Below are 27,507 nucleotides of genomic sequence, written 5' to 3' on the forward strand. Positions count from 1 at the left end.
AGGGGTGTAGGTTAAATGCTACAGGTAACACTACGTGTAGAGTATAAAGTCACAAGCTCAGCACAACTTAGTGCGAAGTTTTGCCCGGTGGCAGAGAGCTTAAGGGTCTTATGTAGAGACTTTGATGAAGACGACCAGGTACTGATAGCAGGAAGAGCAGGGAATAGTCTGGCTAGCAACTTAGAGTATAGCATTAATGGTGACCTGGAGGAAGTAGGGGCAGCAACAACACACACTCGTCTGGAGTTTGTGGAGTTTCAGCAGCGCCATGACCAAGCTATCCTGTATATGTTCCTGCTACAGGGAGATCTGGGTACACAAATTATGACCCGTATCAGTGGAAGGAAAAGGTCAGATTAGTTGGACGTCTTGCAGTACGTATAAGTAGGGCCACAATGGCACAAGACAACATCCTTGTGATTTCTTGTATCAAAGGCGCACGTCTTTTAGGTTAGACAGCTTATAGACAGACAGACTTGGAAGAAAGTATACACTACTGGCCATTAAAATTGCTACACCACGAAGATGACGTGCTACAGACGCGAAATTTAACCGACAGGAAGAAGATGCTGTGATACGCAAATGATTAGCATTTCAGATCATTCACACAAGGTTGGCGCCGGTGGCGGCACCTAAAACGTGCTGACAAGAGGAAAGTTTCCAACCGATTTCTCATACACTGTAAGTAGGCTGTTTAGGTCCTTATGTTAGTAACGCCATGTAGCGCTCTATATGAAAATCACTGACTGTGCTATGTGCAGTCTGTGGCTGGTTTGCATCGTTGGAATTTGCCATTGTACTGTTGGGCAGTTGGCTGTTAACAGTGCGTAGCGTTGCGCAGTTGGAGGTGAGCCGCCAGCAGTGTTGGATGTGGGAAGAGAAATGGCGGAATTTTGAGAGCGGATGATCTGGACGTGTGTCCATCAGAGACAGTAAATTTGTAAGACAGGATATCATGAACTGCTATATATATTATGACTTTTGAACACTATTAAGGTAAATACATTGTTTATTCTCTATCAAAATCTTTCATTTGTTAACTATGCCTATCAGTAGTTAGTGCCTTCAGTAGTTTGAATCTTATTTAGCTGGCAGTAGTGGCGCTCGCTGTATTGCAGTAGTTCGAATAACGAAGATTTTTGTGAGGTAAGTGATTTGTGAAAGGTATAGGTTAATGTTAGTCAGGGCCATGCTTTTGCAGGGATTATTGAAAGTCAGATTGCGTTACGCTAAAAATATTGTGTTCCAGTTTAAGCACAGTCATTTATAAATTTTCTAAGGGGAGGTTTCATATTCGATCCTTAGCCGAGGATACCTCACCGGAATCTTCTGATTTTTTCTTGTAGTTTGTGTAATTAATGTAGCTATTGTTTATTGCTAGCGCGTAATTGTAGTGAGAATTGCCTTTGTAGTTGTAGTTTTTCATTGTTGTACAGTAAAACAGATGTGGCATGCATGTAGATTTGCACCAAGTATTTCGCAGCTGCGCTTGCAATTAACGAGATATTATTTTCAATGCTATGTTAATGTGTTTTCTTATTTTGCTCTTCAAATTGTGCTTTTCTGTGTTATCGTGTGAAATATTGTGACAAAAATGGCGTGTGAAAAACGTAATACTAGACTCCAAAGTAAACTGAAAAATGGCAGTCGAGACGAAAGCAGTGTGTTAGCGCCACCATGTAATGAATTAATTAATGTTCAAACTAGTAATTTGGTAATTGTGCATAGGGAAAAAGAGCGGGCTGCAAATAATGGTGTAGACAGTAAAACAATTAGTGAGCAGGGAAGCATTATCGATCGATCGGTAGGCAACAGCTCGCCTCTGGAACTCGAAATGACAGGACTCAATCTCGCAAATACTGTAGATTCAGGTTTTGGGTCCTCACCGTTTTCTCAAATAAGTCAAGACACATTTTCTGCTTGTTAAAATGTGAATGTTGCTGGTGCAAATTCACTGCTGAAAAACACTGAGGAACATGTTTCAGACACCAGTGCATTGTTATTACAATTAATACAACAAATGGGACAAAAGCTTCAAAAGTTAGACACGATGAAACAATATCAGAGATAAACACAGCAAAAGCTTCAAATGTTAGACACAATGGAACGAAATCTTCAAAAGTTAGACACAATGGAACAAAATCTTCAAAAGTTAGACACCACGCTTGAACAAACACGTGAAGATTTAACTATTGAGTTACATAACATCGAATCGAAATGTCAAAAAGCGTGTAATGACGTAAAAACACAAATTTGTGAGCATTTTCAACCTATTTTTTCGCGGTATGAAAATGCATTACAGAATCACGAAGCAGCCATAAAAGAACTGCAAACTATTGTCCATGAAAATCACGAGACCTTGAGGGCTAAAATTGACTCAGTTGCATCTACCGATTCGGTTACACTACTTGCAAAAAGTCAGGAAAACTTAAAGGACACAGTAGATACTCTGAAAATTGGTTCAGAAAGACACATCGAGGAAATTAGTTCATTATCAGAGAAAGTAGTCCAAAATTCGGATCAGCTAAATAATTTATCTACGAAGGTAGACCGGTAGTCTTTAATGATACAGAAGAGTATGAACAAATTAGGAAATTCAAACAAAATCAGAATCAAATTAATACTCAACAGCAAAGAGAAATCCGGGAAGTACAACATCAGCTGACACAGGTAATACAAGAATTACATATTTCAGAGGACACTCGCATTGCAATACGAGAAGACGGACATAGAAGTACGGAAGAGCCACAAAATAATAACACATGGCACTTCGGAAATTGTGAAAGAAATTGGCAAGGTACACCGAATTTTGAGATGGAACCGCCGAAACGACGTAACAATAACCGACATGCGACTAGCCGACATGATGATTTTGGCTATAAGCTGTTTATTACTACACGTAAATTCAAAACATTTAAGAATCCCGGCAACGACATTCATCCACAAGCGTCGCTTCATCAATTCCCTCACTGTTTTCCTCCCAACTGGTCATTAGAGCACAGATTAGAATTTATGTGTGGCTATTTAGAGAATGAACCAGCTGTAAGAATGCGATCGGTCATTCACGATTGTCACAGTGAAGGAGAATTTTATCATGCCTTCCTCTCAGCATATTGGTCTCGAGCTACACAAGACCGAGTAAAACATAGCATCATAATGATGAAACACTTCGAACAATCTGAATTTTCCAGTCTTGTGAAATATTTTGAAGACATGTTGCACAAGAAGCAGTACTTGTCAAACCCATACAGCCCCTCAGAACTCATCCGCATTTGCTTAATCAAATTGCCTGAGCATTTACGACACATTATTTTGGCAGGACGTTGCAGAGACGACATTGAAGCTTTTCAGGGACTGCTAAAAGAAATGGAAATTGACACTGACAATCGCGGGACGCGAAAACAGGAACACAACAATTACAGGTCACATCCGTCACAATTCCACGATGAAAGAAATAATAACTGGACACGACAAGGCTATTCTTACAACGTAAATCGTGACCAAAACTGACAGCACCCGTATGACAACCGTTGGTAGAGTAGTGATAATTACAGGGAAAGATCACCTCTCCGCGGTAATAACTATCACAGAGACAATCAGAGAAACAGACAATATGGGAACCAAAATAATTATTATCAAGGGAGACAGAATAACGTCAGACGCAACGGTCCACCGCGCAGTTACGATTCTGGGAGAATTTCTCCACCACATGACAGACAAAAAAGAAACTATGTAAACTACCGACAAAACGACAGACCTGAATTTCATCAGAAGTGGCGGGATTCAAACAGGGCAGGGCCCTCTTGACAAGATGAATTTATAGAAGTTAGATCTCCACATTCCAATAACGACAGATGCCAACAAAGAGACAATAGGCAATTACTCACACCACTGGCAGCCACAAAACGTACTTATGAAGCTGACGACGTAGCTGCCGTGGCTAGTAATTACGTGAAAACGGAAGACATTAGGGGCATCTTACTCCAGGAACACGACGTAAAACATAACAACATTGCATATCCTGTGATTCACATTACAGTAAATGACGTAAAATTTACGGCAGTATTTGACTCTGGCAGTCCCATTTCAGTAATTAGTGAAACAGCCTTTAGCAAAAGCAACAAATCGAAAGATTGCCCCACACTTCCGTTACCTAAGATTAAATTACAAGGTGCAATCGTTGGAAAAAGTGTAGATGTACGCCAACAAACTAACTTAGAATTCTTTTGTGAAAGCCACAGCTTCTCTATGAACGTTCTTATTGTTCCATTATTGTCGACGGAAATTATATTGGGAGTAGACTTTTAGAATGAATACAAAGCAATCTTAAACTTTCACGATGCTGAAATAAGTTTAGAGAAAGAAGGCAAGTCAATAGCTTTGAAATTTGAAGATTGGCTCTCAAACTATGACGAGGAAATTAATCGGCTTTACCTTCTGTTAGACAACAGTTCGGAATTTTCGACGGAACTAGACACTAACAATCACTCTGCAAGTACTGACAGGGATGATATCGACGGCATATTTGATACTAATGAGTTAATTCAGAATAAAATTCAAACAATTGAGAACTGGCACGACCTTCTTGAGATTTTACAAGCACATTCCACAATTTTCACTCACAAAACAGGAACAATCAAGGGATTTCAATACCAATTTCGTGTTCGTGAGCGTACTAAATTTTGTGTTAGACCATACGTAATTCCAGCACATTATAGGGACCGTTTTAGAACAGAAATACAATCTTTGCTTGACGAGGGCATTATTGCGCCTGCAGTAAGCTCATACAACAATCCATTACATGTTGTTGAGAAGAAAAATGGATCGATTAGGCTTGTCTTAGATTCGAGACAAATCAATAGTATCGTCATTCCTGAAACAGGCCGCAAACGATGGAAGAACTTCTTCAAAATTTTAATGGTGTTAAAGTGTTCTCTTCTATTGATCTCAGATCCAGCTTTTATCAGATCGAACTTCATCCAGAATGTAGAAAATACACAGATTTTCTTTGTTTCGGCGTTTGTTATCAATTTCGAAAACTTCCTTTTGGTTTGAACATTTCTTCGGCAGCGTTCATTCTCGGGCTAAATTCCATATTACCTGATTTCTTAAAACGTCACATCACCTTATATGTGGATGATATGCTAATAGCAGAATCCTCATGGGAACAACATAATCGCATCCTCAACAGTTTGTTACATATTTTTGGAGAATCTGGAATTACAGTTAACTTGGAAAAGTCTGAATTCGGTAGGTCAAAGGTAAGGTTTTTGGGACATATTATTTCTTCTGAAGGCATTCAGCTGGATCCTGAAACGTTAGAAGCAATCAGAGCCATTCTAGTTCCATCCACAAAAAAAAAGTCTGCAGTTTTCTAGGTCTCGTAAATATTTACCGTCGTTTTCTGAATATGCAAATTCTAGCTGCACCAAAACTTTGTTCTCTCACTGGAAAAAATACTATTTGGAACTGGGACGAAGAAGCATAGTTGGAATTCAATTCTTTCGAAGAATCGCTACTGAACGTGCCAATACTAGCTCATGCAGATCTGTCACAAGATTTCTTCCTTAGCGCGGATTCTTCTAAAGTCGGACTTGGTGTCCATTTATTTCAAGAAACCATAGAAAATGACACTACTGTTCAGAAAACCATTACTTTTGCTAGCCGAGTGCTAGCAAAATCTGAAAAAAAAATTATTTCGTTACTGAATTAGAAGCTTTAGCTATCGTCTGGGCATTTAACAAATTCCGTTTCTTTCTTTCCGTTAAGCACGTAAAAGTATACATTGATCATCGTGCATTACAATTTCTTATGCCTTCAAAATTAAATCATGACAGGATAAAACGTTGGGCATTGTTTCTGCAAGAATTCCACTTCACAATAGTCTACGTTCCCGGCAAGGAGAACATTGTTGCGGACGCACTGTCATACGCACCGGCTGGGCTTGAGAAAAGTAACACAGAAGGCTACCTCGAGAAAAATTTCAGTATCTTTTACATTCAGAAATTCGCCTTTCAAAACTTCATCACCACATCTTTAAAGGACATTGCTCATGAACAAGATAAAGATCCGATTTGGAAAGACATCAAAAGTAAATAGCATGAAAAGGTACACGCTCAGATTCGGCATTATTATCTGGTTAGAAACAATATACTCTTCAAACGCTGCACTGTTGATGACAAGCTATGGGTACTTTGCATTCCAGACGATTTTGTAAATAAGCTCATTTGGTACATTCGTTTCAGCTACGCACATTTTGGTCCACGAAAATGTTATGATATTCTTCGACCGAACTGCTATTTTAACAATATTGAAAAGAGAATTCGAAGAGTCTTGTCTATTTGTAAACTTTGTCAAAAGGCTAAACCATCTACTATCTCACATCGTGCTCCGTTGTTTCCTATCATTCCTTCTAAATTAAAAGAATTTCTGCTGTTGATCTCTTGGGACCCCTTGTCAGAACATCGAATGGATTTTCGTACGTTCTAGTCGCTGTTGAACTTACTTCAAAATTTGTTTCTTTCACTCCGTTACGGTCTGTATCCAACGCCTTTTTACAAATTTCTTACGTGAAGTTGGACACGTTAGTAAAGTCATTTCAGATAACGGACCGCAATTCAGATCTGCCGTTTGGTCACACACGCTTCGGAACCATAAAATCAAACCTATTTTTATTTCATTGCACTCACTACATGGTAAACCGTCTGAATAGATTATGAAAGAAATCAATAAGCTTTGCAGACTTTATTGCATCAGCATTGGGACAGATATTTACACTTATTTCAAAACGTGCTGAATGAAATGCCTCATGACTCCACTGCTTTACCACCTGTTCTTGTACTGAAGAATGAAGAACTACTGAACAGAATCAGAGAGCTTGCACCTTTCCCGAATACGCGTTAACTTCGACACAAAGACATAATTGATTTGGCTATTAAAAATATAAAATCTGCAGCAGACAAAAGGAGAAAACTACACAGTAAAGCAAATGCAAAGAAATTATATAATGGTCAGAAAGTTCTCATTAAGGCTCATTCATTGTCACATAAGAAGAAACACTTGAGACATAAATTCCATCTGATTTACAATGGAACTTACAGAATCCGACGTATACCACATGATAATTGCGTTGACGTTGAAACTCTGCGTACTAGGAAGCGTAAAGGATTGCACCACATTTCACATGTAAAACAGTTTATTGAAAGATAATCTACTTTTTAACTTAGTCTTTGCTGTAAAATTTTTCACTTCACGCTACTAGTACCCTTTGTCACACTTATAAACTGTTATCATGCAACAATGTTTTGAAGTTAACTATCCAGTCTAGAACCAAGGTAATATATTTAGACAGTAATTACCACTGTATTGTGATAGAGAACAGAGGACACAATGTTACTGTGTGTGTACATTCTTTCTTATTAGTTGCACGATTACGTAACGACTATAAGGCTACACACTTAGAAGATATACTGCTAATGAGATTTTAATGCAACGTTTTGGTTTACTTGAAAAGACATTCTTTATTTGAAGTACATTCTGTGAGATTAAAGATGACTTAGTATTTGGTTTCTTTGACAGCTACACAATTATATCACGACGCTAATAATGTGTGACACAATTTACATTGTTGCTTTTGTGCTGTATCTGCTTTATATCTGCAAAGTTTTTCTGAATTCTTCTGGAAAGTAAAACATGTTTTAGTAGTAACTTTTGTGGTATAGCTACAATGAGACAGCCTTTTTCGTAGCACAACAATACGTTACAGTGTAGTACTTTCTTGATCTCGGTACTGTACGTAATAACTATGATATCTATACGCATAGCATTTGGCTTTTGTTTATTACGAGGTAAGTACACTGACTTCCACAGAACTTTGCTTACGGACGACGATAATTACGACACTTGGCACATTTTTTACCGTTAAGTAATGACAGAGATTATGTTACAACAAGACGCACGATTTAGCGCGGCAGTACACGTATTTGAGTGATTGATTTTGTGCTTAAAACATTTATTTTTAAAGATTTTGGCATTACAATGATACAAATGTTTCCCGTGACACATTTCATTCCATTGCTGTAATCAGTAACACCTGAGGGTATAATTACGTTAATCCTCAGAGGGTACACGCCTACTTTGTGTTCTAAGCGTGTAGCCAGCGCTAGGAGCCCTAGCTAATATGGTATTTGCTTATACGACTTTACACATCGGTACCATATTCCTCTAACACATCAATTAAACACAGCTATCTGATCATTTAACTGAGAGAGAGAAACATTTTTTTTACTACATCAGTGACAGATGTTTACGCAATTACACAGTTGGATAACTCCACACTTATGAAATTGTATTTCGTCTGCAGTTTGTGAACTGTTAATATTTTTTTCGGAACCATTGTGATACTATGAGAGCTTTGAATGATGTATTTGGTATGGGATCATGATTTTTAAAGTACGTTTGAGGTAGGTGACACTACTGAAATGAGCAAAGAACTTTCTTTAGGTTTTGAAATTATTGGAGGAAGCTACGACGATTTTGAGATTTGACTGAAGTGTTATGATGTTAATATTACGATGACGATGTGTATTTTGCTCTTGAGGTATGTTTATGATCAATAAGTTGATGCTGTATGAGGAATTTGATTATGCCATGTATTTATTATGATGAAATATAAGAAGTGTCGACGAATGTGTATATGTGTAATAAGGTAAGGAATAATGAGTAGTGGTTAGGGACTCTGATTTGTGGAAATGGATGTTGGAAACAAAGAATCGTACTGTAAGAGATATGAAATGTATGTACATGTGTGAATGTTTCACAATGCTGGCGAAAATTTTTTGGACACTGTTATATGTATAGGGTTTTGTTTCTACACATTTGTAACGCAAATTCTCGACCTGTGAAATTTTTATATGAGACTGTCACTGTAGCGGAAACTGCTGTCGTAAATATTTCGGTAAGAAAGGTAAGTGACCTTCACGTAATGTGCTGTAGGCGCCAAGCTATGCGATAGTCGCCTGAAAAAAAAAAAAAAAGCCGTGCCTTTCAGAGGCACAACAAATAAAGGAGAGGCCATTAACCTCGCTATTGACATTTCTTTGTAGAAAGCATTTCAAATAAGATACGCTCATACTTGAAACATATGATTACAGTTTTGAGCTCATACTTTCTGATATTTACTGAAATGCCTAATGAAATGATGAAAAATATTTTATGTCTATACACCTGATTATGACTACTGTCTTGAGATATTTTTTTACTGCCTTTGGAGACGCCATTTGCCTAGTGAATATTTGCCTATTTTGTTTAATATCTAGTTTCTAGCTGCACTGCAGTATTGGTTAGAATGAAATTTAATAGATGTGCTAATATAGATATTTTATGCGTGCAGATCCAGTAAATAATAATTTTATGATCTACTTCCAAAAAAATGAGGGAGCACAAAAAGACATTTGCCTTCACAGGAATTGGATACATAATTTTTATCACTGACTAGGTAACTTGTTTCGTAGAGTAAGTCAAGATGATGCATCACTCTAGTGTTATGATGTGACATAGTTATTATACATTTCCTACCTTTACTGTAATTTTTTTCTCCTTGAGCTATGTCATATTTAGGAATTTAGTTATTGCATTTGCTGCTGCTGTTTGCCAGGCATAGTGCTACTGAATTTCACTTTGTATTACTCTGTTAAGCCTGTTTTACTACTGATTTATTTTTCTTGGTACTGCACACTGGCTCATATTAGTTGTAATGTTGCATTTGCTCTGCTAATTTAGATATACTACTGCTTGATTTGCCAATTTGCATTTTTTTTGTCATTGCTGTTTGTATTAATTTGTTGTGTGTTGCTGCATTGCCTCGTCCCTTAGTTTATGCATCTGAGTTCAGTAGATTTAAGTTAGCTTAAGATGGGGTAGACTATATAAGAGAATGAGTTGTGATGAATTGGAAGAAATGCATTGACAAGGTATAAAAAAAGTGAAATAAGAGGAAACATCCATGAAATGAAGTTTTGGGTTGGACTGCAGTACCAAATGTTACACTGAAAACGAATCCTGTCCTTTCCTTTTGTGTTATTCCGCTATGTGTTTGTGTACCCTTGTGTATTTGTGTTCTTCCTGTCTTTGTGTTTAGCTGATAAGAGTTATGTTGTAGAACTTTTCTATTACTATGTTATTTACTTTATAAAGATGTTTAGACATTATTAATTCTGTTCTGTTTCAATGCCCATGTGTGAAACTAATGTATCGAAAACTATTCTCATTATTTTATTTATTTATGTCATAATTCCAGTAAGGCCGGTATTACACTACCAAATTTCTTTGTCAAATATCTTTGTCAAAAATCTTTGTCAAAGATATTTGATGGTGTAATAGGAACTTTGTCAAATGTTGTCCAATATTTGATCAAATGTAGGGCCTCGCTGTAGATTTGATCAAAGAAATCGCTTGTCCTCTGTTCACTGCAATGTGACATGCTACCACATGGAGCGCTAGCATCGCTGCAGCGTTCTGTCGTCTGTAGTGTTTTTATAAACATTGCCGGTAAATACAATTGGTGTGTGCTGACAACTACAAAATCAATAGAGACGTATGAAGCTGATGAAACGCTTTACAACGTGAGGCACCCTGAATACAAAAAAATAGATTAAGAAGATTGGAGACCTGACCTGACCTAACCTAACCTAACCCTCTTCTGTAGCTAGGAATCGGAGTGCTACAGTGAGCCTGTCTTCTGAAGATGTAGCAGTTCTTACGTGAATATTGTGCTTAGTGATATGAGGATACACTTCACTGAGCACATATAGAAATGTATGCTCATCCATTCTCAAGTAATTGATATACGACTTGACGTCTTCCACTGTAAGCTCACGTAACAAGTTTTGTTGAATGCTTTTATCGTGTCGTCGTAAAAACCACGGCTTCACCCAGATTAGATTAGTTTCTCGTTCCATAGATCCGTGCTGAGGAGATCCTCGTGGATGTGGAACATGTCAATTTTTTTAAGCTGAAATAACAATACTAATAGTATGAATAAATACAATACATCATTTGTTTCTATTAAAAATTTCGTCAATGGAGTAGGAGGAGTTGGCCACTAGTAAGTCTTTCAGGCTCCTTTTAAACTGATCTTTATTTGAAACTAATTTTTGTATGTTTGCTGGCAAATTATTGATGTTGAGTGTTCCCGAGTAGTGGATCCCTTTTTGAACTAAAGTAAGCGCTTTTAAGTCCTTGTGCAGATGATTTTTGTTCCTGGTATTTTATGTATGAACTGAGTTGTTTGTTGGAAAAAGAGATATATTATGTAGGACAAATTTCATTAAGGAGTAAATATACTGAGAGGCAGTAGTTAGTATACCCAGTTCTTTGAAGAGGTTTCTGCAGGACATCCATGAATTTACTCCACAAATAATACGTATTATACGCTTTTGGACTCAGAAAACTTTTGTTTGACTTGAAGATTTAACCCAAAATATTATACCATATGACATTATGGAATGAAAGTAGGCAAAGTATGCAAGCTTTTTCATTTTTATGTTGCCTATGTCTGCTAACACTCGAATTGCAAATACAGCTTTGTTAAGGCGTTTCTGCAGTTCTGTGGTGTGCTCCTCCCAACTGAATTTATTATGAAGTTGTAATCCCAGGAATTGAGGACTGTCAGCCTCGTATGTATGGTTCCTTTTCTTCCCCCACATGTGCACACAATGAAATTGCAGTACATGTAACTGCTGCGGTTAATAACAAGTTGTTGTCAGCCATCTTCAACTTTGACGAAAAATTTGATGACACTGTAATACCCCTTCTAGCGCTACATCAAAGACCTTTGTCAAATATATTTGACGAAATATTTGATCACATCTTTGATCAAATCTTTGACAAAGAAATTTGATAGTGTATTACCGGCCTAACACTGATGTACATGTTTATTTCTACTCTTTTGTAAAGCCTGTATTACTACAAATGTTACCTGTATTATAAAGTTTTTAATGATGTTTTCTGTACCTTTGTGATTGTATTCTCATGTTATAAAATTGTAATTTCATCAAATTAAGTAACTTGTAAGCATTCATTTCACTGCACACATTTCTGTTGGTCATAGTACATGCAAAATATGTGAAACAATAGAGTACTGTTAGTAGAATGAGATTTTCACTCTGCAGCGGAGTGTGCACTGATATGAAACTTCCTGGCAGATTAAAACTGTGTGCCCGACCGAGACTCGAACTCGGGACCTTTGCCTTTCGCGGGCAAGTGCTCTACCATCTGAGCTACCGAAGCACGACTCACGCCTGGTACTCACAGCTTTACTTCTGCCAGTACCTCGTCTCCTACTTTCCAAACTTTACAGAAGCTCTTCTGCGAACCTCACAGAAGTTTCATATCAGCGCACACTCCACTGCAGAGTGAAAATCTCATTCTGGAAACATCCCCCAGGCTGTGGCTAAGCCATGTCTCCGCAGTATCCTTTCTTTCAGGTGTGCTAGTTCTGCAAGGTTCGCAGGAGAGCTTCTGTAAAGTTTGGAAGGTAGGAGACGAGGTACTGGCAGAAGCAAAGCTGTGAGTACCGGGCGTGAGTCGTGCTTCGGTAGCTCAGATGGTAGAGCACTTGCCCGCGAAAGGCAAAGGTCCCGAGTTCGAGTCTCGGTCGGGCACACAGTTTTAATCTGCCAGGAAGTTTCAGCACTGTTAGTGTTTGGACGTGTGTTAATAATTCAGCAAGGGGACTGATTAACAGCATTGTTGGTTCTAAGGACAATACCAAAAACTTTGTGAGTGCACAAGTGGTGGTTTATGGACTTGCTATATTTTCCGCAAGACTCTTCGATGGTGATTGTGCGCCTGCACAGTCGCAACACATGGCTGCTGGCCATCTCTACAAGGACTGCAGTGGGTCTGCACCTCTGGTGGCCCACCAATACCGTAATATCTACCAGGACTATAGTGGGTCTACTCTGTCATGACCTACCTACCAATATTCTTCAGAACTTCGACTGACTCTGCTGTGGGTTTGCTCTGTTGTGGCCGATTACCTGTCTGCATGTCAAGAGTCAGCACTGTCTTTCCGTTGGAAGGACAACACTACTTCTTCAAGACTGCGTGGAAATCCACTACTTCTGTGTGCAATTTCTTTTACTACTCAGACTTTGAGAAAAAAAAACACTGCAATTTTACTGTGATGAATGATCAGGACTGTCTTTATGGACTGTGATAAAATTTTAGCTTTTGACCAACATTTTATCGATAAGTGAGTTCATTTGATATCTTTGTTATTGTAATAATGAAAATTTTTTTCAAATCTGCATTGGCCACTGCCCATAACAATTTGTAAATTTTTTTTTTGTGGGGAGCATGGGGGCTATGTAAGTAGGCTGTTTAGGTTTTTATGTTGGTAACGCCATGTAGCGCTCTGTAGGAAAAATCACTGACTGTGCTATGTGCAGTCTGTGGCTGGTTTGCATCGTTGGAATTTGCTATTGTAGTGTTGGGCAGTTGGCTGTTAACAGTGCGTAGCGTTGCGCAGTTGGAGGTGAGCCGCCAGCAGTGTTGGATGTGTGGAGAGAAATGGCGGAGTTTTGAGAGCGGATGACCTGGATGTGTGTCCATCACAGACAGAAAATTTGCAAGATTGGATGTCATGAACTGCTAACTATATTATGACTTTTGAACACTATTAAAGTAAATACATTGTTTGTTCTCTATCAAAATCTTTCATTTGCTAACTATGCCTATCAGTAGTTAGTGCCTTCAGTAGTTTGAATCTTTTATTTAGCTGGCAGTAGTGGCGCTCGCTGTATTGCAGTAGTTCGGGTAACGAAGATTTTTGTGAGGTAAGTGAATTGTGAAAGGTATAAGTTAATGTTAGTCAGGGCCATGCTTTTGTAGGGATTATTGAGAGTCAGATTGCGTTGCGCTAGAAATGTTGTGTGTCAGTTTAGTGTTGATCAGAATAGGCAAAGCTGTTTGAAAATCAAATAATGTAAGAGGTTTATCAGCACAGTTATTAGTTAATTTTTCTAACGGGTGGTTTCAACACAAACAGCACTTGACCGGAGTTGCCTGGTGAAACGTTGTTGTGATGCCTCGTGTAAGGAGGAGAAATGCGTACCATCACGTTTCCGACTTTGATAAAGGTCGGATTGTAGCCTATCGCGATTGTGGTTGATCATATCGCGACATTGCTGTTCGCGTTGGTCGAGATCCAATGACTGTTAGCAGAATATGGAATCGGTGAGTTCAGGAGGGTAACACGGAAAACCGTGCTCGATCCCAACGGCCTCGTTTCACTAGCAGGCGAAATGACAGGTATCTTATCCGCATGGCTGTAACGGATCGTACAGCCACGTCTCGATCCCACAACAATCTGCACGAACAGTTCGACGACGTTTGCAGCAGCATGGACTATCAGCTCGGAGACCATGGCTGCGGTTACCCTTGACGATGCATCACAGACAAGAGCGCCTGCGATGGTGTACTCAACGTCGAACCTGGGTGCACGAATGGCAAAATGTCATTTTTTCGGATGAATCCAGGTTCTGTTTACAGCATCATGAGGGTCGCATCCGTGTTTGGCGACATCGCGGTGAATGCACATTGGAAGCGAGTATTCGTCGTCGCCATACTGAGGTATCACCCGGCGTGATGGTATGGGGTGCCATTGGTTACACGTCTCGGTCATCTCTTGTTCGCAATGACGGCACTTGGAACAGTGGACGTTACATTTCAGATGTGTTACGACCCATGGCTCTACCCTTCATTTGATCCCTGCGAAACCCTACATTTCAGCAGGATAATGCACGACCGCATGTTACAGGTCCTGTAAGGGCCTTTCCGGATACAGAAAATGTTCGACTGCTGCCCTGGCCAGCACATTCTCCAGATCTCTCACCAATTGAAAACGTCTGGTGGCTGAGCAACTGGCTCGTCACAATACGCTAGTCGATACACTTGATGAACTGTGGCATCGTGTTGAAGCTGCATGGGCAGCTGTACCTGTACACGCCATCCAAGCTCTGACTTAATGCCCAGGCGTATCAAGGAAGGTATTATGGCCAGAGGTGATTGTTTTCGTACTGATTTCTCAGGATCTATGCACCCAAATTGCATGGAAATGTAATCACATGTCACTTCTAGTATAATATATTTGTCCAATGAATACCCGTTTATCATCTGTATTTCTTCTTGGTGTAGCAGTTTTAATGGCCAGTAGTGTAACAGAACAGGACCATAATACATGTAAAAATTTCCAGAAAAGTTAATGTCGTTTGTTTCACCAGAACATTAGGCGACTCAGAAGCAAGGCAGATGACTTCTTTGTATGTCGAGGAGGTGTCGAAAATTCTGAAGTGGTAGTTCTTCTGTACCTCTCTGAATACCATGTCACCAGAGGGATCATGAAATTAAATATCAGGGATTATAGACTAGCATTTCTGCGTTTAGAGCGGGCATGGAGAAAGGAGGAGTTGCATCATATATAAAATATGGACAGTCAAAAATTTTGTACAAGCAGTTTTTGTGTGGATGATAACCTATAACAGTGGTTCCCAACCTCGGGTTAATTATTTACAGAGGACTGAAATTAAATTTTCTGATCGATGAAAGTAAAAAAATTTGAACTGCATTCCAGACACGAAACTAAATTATTCTTTAAAAGATCGTTACTATTATCATTATTTCGTAAGACTGTAGTACTGATTACTAGGTTACCAATAATTACATTTTCTTCAAATAATAGAATTAACGCGTGATACAATATGGTGGAGGTTAAAACTCGTTAAACGAATATATTAACAACAGCTTCCTCATACACTCCATTCATTACACACAAGCATCTATGATAGGAAAGTTGAGACACATCTCATATCCGAGGTGTACGAAGTTCTCTCGGTAGATTAAAAAATATTTCATTATTCACTTTGCAACAATAAATAACTAATTTACATCACAAGACAACACAACACTAATTATGTAACAGCTACTAAACCTTATTATTATTATTATTATTAGTAGTAGTAGTAGTAGTAGTAGTAGTAGTAGTAGTAGTAGTATTAGTGGCAGTAGCAACATTCAAAGCATTTGCAGGCTGAACTCTTCCAATATCCACCTGTTCAGAAGTAAGAGTAAAATAATCAAGTAATTTGCATACAGTAACCCCAAATAAATTGCACAGATTTTAATTTACTTGATTCTAGATGGAGATGCAGGCTGTGGATGGAGTAAGTGCTCTAAGGAGAGAAGTGCAGTTTTTTGTTATCTTTCAAATTCTTTTGAGTGTGGCGATCATGTTATTCTTTTAGAAAAACTTAAGTTTTACCAAATTTATGATTAACATACAACTGGTTTTAATCAAGCATAACAGTTTGCAAAAGTTGTGCTGAGCAATTCAAATGACGGTGAAAGGAGATAAAATTTTAGTCACTTTGGAGAAATCAAAAATGGAGTCACGCAGGATTCAGATTTATGTCCACTCCTATTTGTTATACATATTAATGGCATTCCACTTAACATTCATCAGGAAGAATTGGCACTATTTGAAGAAGATACTGGTGATTATAGTGAATCCCATTAGAGTGGAAGCAACACAAGAAATCGTTAATGACGTTCTTCTAACACTTATTACGTATTTTCTGAAAATGGACTCTTAATTTGGGAAAACTACTCTGAATTCATTTCTGTACCACAAATAGTGACATACCAGCAGTTAGTGTAGCAGCTGAACAGCGGACAGTAAAAAGTGTAGAATGTGACAAATAATATCGATGAAAACTGGGAACTGGAAGAAGCATACTACTGTTCGGATCACACGATTAGATTCAGCTACCTTCGCTCTTCGTCTTAGAAACAAGCGAAACAACTACCTAACATATTTTGCATATTTTCACTCGATAATTTCTTACAGAATAGTTTTCTGAGGTCAACTCATCACTCAGAAAGAATGTACTGATTGCACAAAAGCAAGTTGTGAGATTAATATGTGCTGTTTACCTGTGGTCGTTACGTAGGCACCTCTTCAGGGTGTTAGGCCTTTTAACTGCACCATCAGAATATATATATATTTCATAAAGAATTTCTTTATAAATAGTCCTTCACAGTTTAAGAATAGTGACTACCATACCTACAACAGTACAGGAAAAAATACCCTTTATTATCTATTATTAAAGCTCTCAGTTGTTATAAAGGAGTTCAATATGCAGCAACAAAAATTTCTGGTCATTTCCCCAATACTATAAAATGACTGATAGGTAGCAAAGCAAGTTTCAAACCTAATGCAAAGTCATTTCTTCTTTACAGCTCTTTCTGTTCCATGGATGAAATGGCTTTGTGATATTATCCTGAGGGAAGGAACCATCGCCATCTAGGAAGACATCAAGTACTAGTGGTTGCGGGTGGTCAGCAATAATTTTCATTTATTCCATAGCTGACATAGTGCCTTAGATCTCTACCACAGGTTCCATGAAAGTAAGTATCATGATACTGTACCCACCAGTCTCCATCCACGGCTCGGTAAACAGTTCGAGAATCCGTACACTTGATTAACGGCAATCCAAGTACGTCCATCGACATGGAGCAACAAGAAACGTACTTCAACCCACCAGGCGATAGATTTTCATTGATATACGATCTAATCTCTTTAATCACCTGTCCGTTGGAATCCTAGTTGACGATTTTATGTCAACACTAGGAAAATATGTGGGTCGTTTCCAGCGGAACACCATGTTCAACAGTATACCCTACACGCTATGCCCCGAGGCACTAGCAATGTAATCTGTCGTCAAATGGTTCAAATGGCTTTGAGCACTATGGGACTTAACAGCTGTGGTCATCAGTCCCCTAGAACTTAGAACTACTTAAACCTAACTAACCTAAGGACATCACACACATCCATGCCCGAGGCAAATCTGTCGTCATTTGTGCCAAAGTTCGTCACGTATCTTACTTTACAGGACGAGCAAGCTTCTGACATTTAAGTTCTGTTGTGAGTGTAGACATCCAACACCTTATAGCCTACTCGTGGTGACACCGTTCTCCAACCACTTCCATACATGCTTACGACAGTAGCAGACGAACAGTCAAATACACTCATGCTCATGCAGAATGTGGTGCCACACAACGTGGCACTACTCAAAACTGGCTCTAATAGTATAGGCACATAGGGAACACACACGACACAGATCTGTAAGTTCACAGTATTGGTGATAAGTGGAAAAAACCGTCCAGAAACACCTTTACTACAAAACGACACTGTTTCTTGCGAATGTACCCCGACATCAGTAAGGGATATGATCACCATGCACACGTACACAGGCCGCACAACGGGTTGGCATACTCTGTATCAGGTGGTCCAGCAGCTGCTGGAGTATAGCCTCCCATTCTTGCACCAGTGCCTGTCGGAGCTCCTGAAGTGTCTAGGGGTTTTGAAGACGTGCAGCGATACGTCGACCGAGAGCATCCCAGACGTGCTCGATGGGGTTTAGGTCTGGAGAACAGGCAGGCCACTCCATTCGCTTCATGTTTCAAGGTACACGATGGCAGCTCGGTGGGGCCGTGCGTTATCATCTATCAGGAGGAAGGTGAGACCCACTACACCCCTGAAAAGGCGGACATACTGGTGAAATATGACGTCCCGATACACCTTACAGTTCCTCTGTCAAAGGCATGGAGTGTACGTGCACCAATCATAATCCCACCCCACACCATCAAACCACGACCTCCATACAGGTCCCTTTCAATTTCATTAAGGGGTCGATATCCGATTCCTGGTTCACACCAGATGAAAACCCGGCGAGAATCACTGTTCAGACTATACCTAGACTCGTCTGTGAACATAACCTGGGACCACTGTTCCAATGACAATGTACTGTGTTTTTGACACCAGGCTTTACGAGCTCTTCTGTGACCAGGGATCAGTGGAATGCACCTTGCAGGTCTCCGGGCGAATAAACCATGTCTGTTCAGTCGTCTGTAGACTGTGTGTCTGGAGACAACTGTTCCAGTGGCTGCGGTAAGGTTCCGAGCCAGGCTACCTGCAGTACTCCGTGGCCGTCTGTGGGCACTGATGGTGAGATGTCGGACTTCTTGTGGTGTTGTACACTGTGGACGTCCCGTACTGAAGTGCCTGGACACGTTTCCTGTCTGCTGGAATCATTGCCATAATCTTGAGGTCACACTTTGTGGCACACAGAGGGCCCGTGCTGCGACCTGCTGGGCTTGACCAGCCTCCAGTCGCTCTAGTATTGTAACTCTCATAATGTCATCAATAAGTGTTCTTTGAGCAATTTTCAACACACAGTCACCATTAGCACGTCTGACAACGTCTGCACACTCACTCGCTGCACCGTACTCTGACATGCACCAATACACCTCTGCTTATGTGGACTGATGCGAACTTCACTGTGCGACGACCGCAAGTCAAATGTACCACATGGTCATACCCCGAGGTGATTTAAACCCGCAAACCGCCCACCAGAGCGTTGTTTCAGCATGTATCAGCATTATCCTCAGTTTATGAGCATGAATGTAGCGTCGTCGATTCAGAGATGCTCGCTCCCAGACACCGGACAAAAACCATCTGACCTTTGTAAGTTGCTTATTTCAAGTGCTTTTCACCATTTGCGGCCCATATCGTCGGTATAACGATTCAACATTCGTCTCTCCTCAGCTTGTACAGCGTGGTCAGAAACTGTATGAACAGCTTATGATGGTGCTGCTGGGCAGACTGTGGTGAGAAATAACTGTTAAGAAAAAAAAAAGTTCGTTGCTCCGTTTCCTAGTTAATCAACATTGAAGTTAGCCAGTCAGGTGGTTGTGCGCATATATTTAAGTGACCCACGAGACAAAATTAGTGTCAGTTGCTCTCGTGCCATAGACGACAGAGCACAAGACTGTCCAGCTTGAGTTTGTGTGTGCAAGTGCCTGGTTGGCTACTTCAGTGCTGATTAACTCGGGTAAGGCGCAAAGTATAGTATGTTTTTCCTATCACTTATTTCTCAGCGCAGCCTACCGAGGAACAGGTTTACAAGCTTTTCAGGCTATTTCTGAGCGCCATATATATACTCTCCTTAGCATGACACGTGGCCGCATCTTCACCAGGTGGGATTCAATCTCGCGTTCGGTGGTGGTTATAACGTTTTGGCTCATCAGTATAAGTTTTTTTTCCTACATTATCGTTTAAGATGAGTGAAAACTAGCGTAAGATAAATTATTCCCCTTAACTCTTCAATTTGAAGCTTTGTCCGATGAAGATCTCAATGTTGTTGGCACTTTAAAAATAGTGAAATCTCCAACCGGCAATCTCCTAACCAGATGTCTGATCGATGCATTGCTTGGTATTTTTATCTTCTTAACACACTAATCTGCACTGTTTGCATCTCGCAATTACTTTCCGAGAGAAATTCTCTTCAGAGTGTCGATAAATTTGTCGTATTCTTAACTAAAAACGACTGACTGTTATTAAGTGTTGAAGTGGGCTCGAAATAATGTCCTCTGTCTTATAAATAGAGCCACGAACTTCATACGTAAACTGAATTTCAACAAGATGTACGTAACGGCTAATGTGGGTGACAGAAAGGGAACAATGGCATTACTCAAAAGCTCGATAGGACTAATCGACTGTACTCGAAGCAACATTCAGCAGGTTAAGTAAAACAGTGGTCCCTCCATGTTTCTTTATTCACATCCTGAACATGCACTAATAAATAATCAACAGACATCTTTGTAAAATATATTGAAGATAAAAAGTAAAGCAATGTGCAACAAGAATAACGACACTGCTAGACGTTAGTATACGTGGTTCTGCTAAAGAAGATATTCTATTTAGCTCGGCTTGTAGAATGAACAAGACAAATGGATTTATTGTGACAGCTAATAACGTAAAAGCTACAGTGTCTTATTTTTCATATACAGACCAACCAAAACCATGAAATCCAGAAATTTTGATTTCTAGGCCCTTACTTAGCGAAGATTCACTCAACTCAAATTATCATGAAGTCAAAATAAAAGTAATCTCTCATTTATCCACAAAATTAGGAGGGTGTACGTATATATAGTTTTTGTTTGTTTAGAAGAGGAGAAAGAAACATTTCCTTATGTGACAAAAAGGTCACATGCTCCCTATTTCTACGCTAGGTTCTGACGCTACTGATCTTCAGAGAGGCTGTTCAAGCTACCGTTTGATGAATATTGTTTTAGAAATATTGCTGAAGGCGACATCCATTTACCCGGTTGTTTTGAGCGTAATGGACAATCATTAGCACGTAGCAGCCAGTTGTGCGTTAATGCTAACGGATATTTTCAGCAACATCTATAAAACATTCATTCGGTGTGCCTGAAACTTTTTTATCTCATCAAAAGCGTTTATTTTTACATCCCCTCAGCACTCTAGTTGTTATACACAGTGTATAACAACTAAAGTTGTCCTAAGGGCAACATATAGTAGGGGTAGGAGAAACATTAATCTGTTCAAGAGGTGATGTGACACGGTACTGCACTAAACACACCAACAACTAAAGAATCCACAATGCAGTATTGTTCACGTCTGTTATCTGAAAGACAATGAAAACACAAAAACAGAAGGCCAATCGCAGCACAATTTGCAATAAACCTAATCGTTAACACAAGAATATAACAGATATGCAGAAGTGAAAGATAGATAATCAGCACGCAACGTATATTCTATTGTAGCTGCCTTGGCAGAGAAAGCGGAGATGGTCGTTTTAGCTGTCCAGGGTACTCTTGACTAGCACTCCATTTGCTCCTCCAGCTTTGTTTCGTGTACGAAGAGTTGTACCATAGTGTAAAACTTCTTAAGTAATATAACACTGAAATTACGATGTTTGAAGCTAAGAAATGAATTCGACCAAACATAGTGCAAGTTTTCATGCTCGTGTCACAAACGGGGTACAATATACGATAGAGCAACTACAGATTATTGCTGAAGGTGTGATACAATACTGAAGATGTTCTCGGGATTCGACGAGCGCAAGATAATGGGAAGCAACGTTTACGGAGGAGAAAAGAGCAGGAAATGAATAAGAGTGGAAAGAAGGTATTGTAGACCTATATCCAAGTTTCCGCTGGTAACAAGCAGACATCCTATAGAGAAAAACAGAAGAAGGAAATATATCTGCAAAAGAATAGCATGAGAGATTTGTAACATTACCATAAGCTGCCACAGACAACCATAAGTAAGCGTACATTTCGGTAGTTTTCCTAGTAGCCTTGGTAAGTTAAGATCGTAATCGCGTTACCTGAACGTTAGGTACGTTGCATATGTATCAAGCGTTACCTCATTTCGGTCACTTTATGTATGTACGCAATCAGTGTCTTAGTAGATTACCCTACAAACCGTGAACCGTACAGAAACTGCGTGATGGTATATAAAGGACCATGTGACCAATGGAACATTTCGTTCTACATAGTTATCCCCCTATCTCTTACTTAAGACTAAACAGCATTTGTAGCAAAATTGAAATTAATTTTGATTCAGGTCTCAATCGAAAATTGTTGATTTGTAACGTGAAACTGAAGGCTGTTGCAGTAAAACACAGGTATGTCATATAGCTCTGGAAAACACAATTTCCTCAAGAAAATATAAGTTATTATAAAAAATGCAAAAGAAAAACATATCAAACATGGCTTCAATAATTTGTCGAGATTATATAAAACATGTTTCTGTTACTCACTAACAAATTTCACACTTATCAGTAGTAACAGAAAACTCTTGCCTTTGATAATGATGTAGAAAATTCGCTTGAGTACAAAATAACAACAATAGTTATATAGATTTTGTATATTTTCGTATGTAAATTGCACTTGCATGGTAAGTAATAGTAATGGGTACATAAAAGCGCAGAAGTTACGCAATCAACGAATATTTATTACTTACAAAATGTAACTGACTTCTGTAAGGATACAAAATACACAATGGACTAACACTGTATGATGTGCAGTTCTAATTGTATGCCAAAGGAACACATAAAAAACAACGGGAAGTTGTCGATTCCCATTTTCTCTCTCGCACGTTCATCTATGTTTCTTGTCATTCTAATACTGCCAATATTACCAGTAATCCTATAATTTACTACGTCAGTTATGTACTGAATAGAAATCACTAGACCGCAACTCTAAATGGGACATAAATAAAAGCAAATAAAGAGTTAAGATTTAACACTCTTCTGGTTTTCATTCCTAGATGAAGTTTAGTGAAATATAAAGTTAAATTACGTGTCTGAAATTATCATGAGTAAGATTTAATTGCAGAGAAAAAGTAAATTATATTTACTACAGAAGGTAAGTGCCACTAATGAGAAGTAACAGTCTATAATTACGAGTTCGTGCTGAAAACAGTACGTGAATGAACTGCAGCTGTTTCGTCGAGGAATCAATCATAGGGGGGAATGAAAACTTCAGAACATCAGTAAAAATGCTCGAGGAGTTGAACCCAGCACTAATGCTCCCTGATGTCGTTGTCATTATGACTGAATGTGTCTCGAATATAGTCTGATACCATTATCAAAATTGTTCCTATCGAAGCAGAAAATAAGACGAATGTGTCCTGGACAGTGTAAGGGATATGAAATAGGGGAACTAACGTTTCGACTTGCCTGGACGCTTCTCAGACGTTTAAATCAAAACATCTTGATATATTCGCTCTCTTTTTACTTATTAGTATTTGTTCCCATGTTATTTAATGTAATGCAAGTGTCAAGCAAAATAACATAAAACATGTTGTCATGTCGTGTAACATGACACATGCCATCATGGCATTTGTCATGTAGTGCAACATGATACACTGTGTCGTTAAAGTTAAGCGTGCATGCACCCACACTCTTGTATACTTCCTATTATACTTGAACCCCTACTCCCAGATACTTCTTATTATACATGGATCCTACTCTCTAGAAGCAGATAAATTTGTGTGTCTTTGTTCCACACCTCTTCCCATACATGTAACATGGGGTAGGTATGGAGAAGAAATAGTCCCGTTGGGGAAATAATCAAGCCCTCCCCCCCCCCCCCCCCCACACACACACCCAGAAATCAAAAAATTGTTTTACCGTTCCCCCAGAATCAAATCCACCCAAGAAATTTTATACTCCCAGAAAAACAGTTTTAGCTATTAAATGTGTGCTCTTCAGCCATATGATATTACATAGTGTTTACTGTGGCTGGCGAATCTTCTGGATTTTGGGCACAGGATCTAGGACTTTAGCCTATAAATTGCAAGATGCAGGTGTACCAACATATGGCAGCTCAGAGAGGTCACTGGGCCAGGGATGTACGGTTAACTCGTAAAAAACGGCGAATATATGAAGTTTTGATCCACATACGTTTGAAGCTGCCAGGTAAGTCAAAAAGCTAATTCCCCTCGCTTAAACCCCATACTCTATCCATGTCATATTCGCCTGTGTTTGGGCTATGATGGGGGAACTTTTCATTCTAGTTCCCAACTTTTACTCTACCGTAATTTTGACAACAGACCGTCATAGTCTGACAATCGGTGTAGATATTTGTTGACAGGAGCAACGACTGATATGGTATACATTTCTTTTACTGTCCTTCGAACGACGCTGGGTGAGTTGGACATCGTCAGTCTGGCTTCTCTACAACTAGGTGACTAATATGACTGGACCTGTCCAGTACAGCCAACTGTGTCGTCAGAACACACAAGCGTCACCAACAGATGAAGGACACATGCCTGCAGCAAATTTTTGTTTTATTTTTTATTTTATTTTTTTAATATTTTTATCTTTTTTATTTTTAAAAATTTGTTTCATATTTTTACTATTTTTTCCAATTTTTTGTTTTACAGTTACACACATTTTATTCATATATGCTTGAACTGTATGTGCAAACATACGAAAAGTAAGCATAAATACCTAATACAGTGCACAAAGTAACAGCAAACATAAAGTCGGTACCGAACTAAATATTAAATACTGTGCGAAATTTGTGTAATACTCTATGCAAATAGTTTAAACTACTTATATGAACTTACGATATTACCGTATTCCACTGATAAACTTACGATGCGAACAAAAATCTAGAATGATTATACAAAAAAGACCTGATCACATGGTTGATGAGAAAGTCAGGAAATTGTACAAATGTCTCCGTGTCTACACATTGCTATTAAAAGAGTTAATGGTCAAACGGCGACTGGATGACAAAGTGCTTTCTCCTAATGTAACAGCTGCATGAGACTTTACATTACTGTGCGTCTTAAAAGTAGCCGCAAAGTGAACTACAAGAGCAATGTGACCAAAGGTGTGATGAAATAATACCCAAACGAGATTACAATCGCCCATTACAAAAGGTGCAAGTATCTTTTAATTAACCACTAAGTGCGAGAAACAATGCCTAGGAAAGGCTGGCTCGTCTACATCCAATGATTTGACGAACAGCAGGAAGAAGCATGTTTAAGACACAAAAAGAACCAATGACAGTTTCATTAATTTGACTGACTGAAATTGATGTGGCCATTTAACTGGTTGATCACTTAATCCGTTGATCAGTTAGCATATGGATCAAAATATGCTAACCTTATTGGGGACCCTACCGATCTGTGGTTCAATCTATGTTACCTACCAGCTGAGCGAACGTATCGTTTCGACATATTTAAAAATTCCCAGAATGTTGTTGTAAATGAAATGTTGCATCTGAAACAAAACAAGAAAAAGGGGAACGTGTAATTCATCTTGCACCACATGGACGCTGAACGATTCACTGAAAAAATAATAACCTATAGAAAAGAATAGATCTTGTTACCATCTCGAATCTTAAAATTACTTAAAGTACGCGATAGAAAAAATTGAAAATTAACGAACTTTCGCTAGAAAAACTGATGTGTCTAATTTTGGCACCAAATGTGGCAGCAACAATATGAATTAAGTATGAGTATGATTGGCTGAAATAATCAGAAGAACTGCGAAACAATGTTTGCACGACAAAACTCTACCAACTTCTCCATACTGTACGACAACTGATGAACTGTAGCTTGTTTTACCCGCAAAAGAATTTTCTACACGATAGCATAGCAGTTTTTGAATAAAACCCAGAAAAACGTTTCCTATCGGTTAGAAATAAGCAGACCTCTTTCTGAGAACTATTTTAGTAGCAATTTTCGTGTTAGTTTAATTTTCTGCGTGGTCATCGATAAAGCTTTAAAAGGTCGATTCAACGGTTCATCGTTTTGTAAGGGGTGAGCATTATTTTCGTTTTGTATCTGCGTTGTTTTATACGTCCAAAGATATTTGATGATTTTAAGGCATTGGCAAATAACATATTTACGTATAAGCAACGAAAAGATAATCAAGTGTAACAATCAGTGTTTTTAATTATATCGAAACGCAGCCCTTCAAATACAACACATTTCAATGAAACGCAGATTCATGTGCAAACGCAAGATTTTTCGCACTTAAAACCGAGTGATGAAAGATTTTTGCAGACGATTCCTGTAACTACCGTAAGAACATATTTATATATTTACCAATTGAAACCTGATTTTGCATGCGTCTTACGCGCAGCTTTAGACCGCTATACCGTGGCAATGGGTAAAGCTTTCACGAAACAATCGAACGACTGTTAATTGCGTGTATTGTCTACTTGCTTTCAAAATTTGAACCGATTTCCACAAGTCTGAAACACACAAGTTGCGTACTTACAGACTCACAAATAACGTGTTTTATTGCACCTACAACCCGAATGAAGCCATACTTTTAAAGCCTTTTTCAGTTTCTGTTCTTTTTTATTTATTTTATACACTCGGAAGCTTTTCCACGCATTCCTTTCACGTAGGAACGAATTTTCCGTGCCACGTTAAATCGACTTTAAACCATAGTATCTCAAAAACGGATAAAGATTATTGGATAAAAAAATGTTCATTTTACCTTTATTCATCCTTCGTGCAAAGTTTGAACCGAATCGTACAAGTTCGAAGTGTAGAAGCAGGCGCTTCTAAATCCTCCCAGAAAAACGTGTCTTTTGCTCGTAAAATCCTAACGAAGCAAGATTTTTTTTAATAGGTAAGACTTACATCAATGTCCGATATACCGTGGGCGAAATTTGAACCATCTCTCTCGACTCAATCCATATTTACTTAAGCGTGATTGTGTTTAGGCGTACAAATAGTGCCGTTAGCTGAGCATTAATTTCAGCCCAATTTAAATCTTTTGCAAAAGGATTTAATCCGCTGTCGTAATTTGTCTGAGCACCAGCTCCGATTCGTCGTTCAAACCACGCTTAATGTACTGCAACGTAGGTACTGTAAGTGATTTGTTCGAATAGGTATACAAGTGGCCGCTGGTCTGGGCTGAACCACTTAATTATTTCATGTTCATAGCTCAAATAGGAACCGAGCACCAAGACCCCGACAAACTGCTGCGCTCTGCGCTGTTTCTCCATGCATATATTTTAGACAAAAAATACAACGTGGATGTGGAAGTGTAGTACCAAGTAATCTAAATTACACAGGAGTGGCTGGTACCTGTGAAAAGCAGATTA

Source organism: Schistocerca serialis, chromosome 4 (assembly GCF_023864345.2).
Source record: "Schistocerca serialis cubense isolate TAMUIC-IGC-003099 chromosome 4, iqSchSeri2.2, whole genome shotgun sequence".
NCBI classification, from domain to species: Eukaryota; Metazoa; Arthropoda; class Insecta; order Orthoptera; family Acrididae; genus Schistocerca; species Schistocerca serialis.